Below are 976 nucleotides of genomic sequence, written 5' to 3' on the forward strand. Positions count from 1 at the left end.
TGGATAGAGAAAAGTAACATACGTTAATGATCGCCGGACTTTTGGCAGTATACCCGTGATCAAATTTGATATGTTCAGTAAGAGTCTCCGCCTGCAAGAAAATAAGATTTTAGAAATGATAATTTCAAGTTTCTTAATTATGGGAAACTGAAAAGTGGAAAAATCACCTCCCACAACTCTCTACGACCACACAACAAGTAGTCCAGCTCAGAAGGGGTGAATATTTGTAGAGATGTTATGTCAAACACCTGGTAATTAATTATGGAGGTCAGACTAAAAAAATAAAAAACGGAAGTCTCTAATTCACAGAATCATCTTTTTCTACATTATTATGTTTAAAAGCCAAAAGCAACAGAAAAGAAAGAGATAACGAGACTGCTAACCTGATTGAATCCAGATCTGAACGCGTCGATCTGCCGAGCAACTCCTCTCTTGACAGTAGCATCAACGACAAGGGAAATATACTCCTCAAGATTGGTAATATCAACCTGTAATAGAACAGCAAGTCATCAGCAATCATGGACAAGTACTACAAGAATAGGAAGAGGTGGGGTTGTAAACTAAGACAGTACAATTTCATCTCCTGGTCTCAGAATGTACTCAGGATAGCCAGGTAGTGTGAAGTCCAAGCAGAGATCTTCTATGCGGGATCCACGTAAACATAAATCAGAAACTGTGCTGCCATTGCCACCACCTACTGCCTCCAGATAGTGCTTGCGGGCAACAAGAACACGCAGCTCTTGCAAGGTCTTACCAAGTTCAGCGTCAAATAATACAATATCATGCAAATCGAGCTCCTGCTTATTTGACAAAAAGAAAAGAGGACAAACTTATTATCAAAGGCCAACAAAAATGAAAAAGTATAAACCACTATTTCACTTTTATCTAGACAAAACACTTCCTAGTAATAAACTCACTTGACCAAAAAGAAGCTTATAAAACGCTGTACTCAGTGGGACGTCCAACAGCCGTCCAT

General features: G+C 39.0%; 1 long non-coding RNA gene across 1 annotated transcript; it reads right to left on the bottom strand.

Moving 5' to 3' along the window:
- Positions 1 to 73: 73 nt before the first annotated feature.
- LOC104774447 lies at positions 74 to 976 on the bottom strand. The gene is made up of 5 exons (XR_765345.1): positions 918 to 976; positions 573 to 797; positions 384 to 488; positions 168 to 248; positions 74 to 91 (listed from the first exon to the last, which is right to left on the bottom strand). It is a non-coding gene; the product is annotated as an uncharacterized LOC104774447 (long non-coding RNA).

This window comes from Camelina sativa, unplaced genomic scaffold (genome assembly GCF_000633955.1).
Source record: "Camelina sativa cultivar DH55 unplaced genomic scaffold, Cs unpScaffold02878, whole genome shotgun sequence".
In the NCBI taxonomy this organism is placed as follows: Eukaryota; Viridiplantae; Streptophyta; class Magnoliopsida; order Brassicales; family Brassicaceae; genus Camelina; species Camelina sativa.